A 249-nucleotide genomic window follows, 5' to 3' on the forward strand; every position below is an offset into this window, starting at 1 on the left:
TAAAGTCACAAAACGGCAGCGGGGGGGCTAAAAAATGGCGTCCGGGGGAGAGTAGTCTGAATTGGGTTGTAGGGCGGTGCCCCACCTCACCCATTGGACTCAAACATCGCCGGCCGTGAGTCTGTCTCAAAGCACCGCGCGGGCCATAGAGCATCCGCCGGGGTTTATTTCTTTTATGTAAACCCGTCCGGCTTCTCCTGCCCACGCCCGGCCCTTGTAGTTACACTACACGCGGCCGACCCCCCCGCG

The sequence above is a fragment of the Phaethon lepturus genome, unplaced genomic scaffold, assembly GCF_000687285.1.
Source record: "Phaethon lepturus isolate BGI_N335 unplaced genomic scaffold, ASM68728v1 scaffold20257, whole genome shotgun sequence".
NCBI classification, from domain to species: domain Eukaryota; kingdom Metazoa; phylum Chordata; class Aves; order Phaethontiformes; family Phaethontidae; genus Phaethon; species Phaethon lepturus.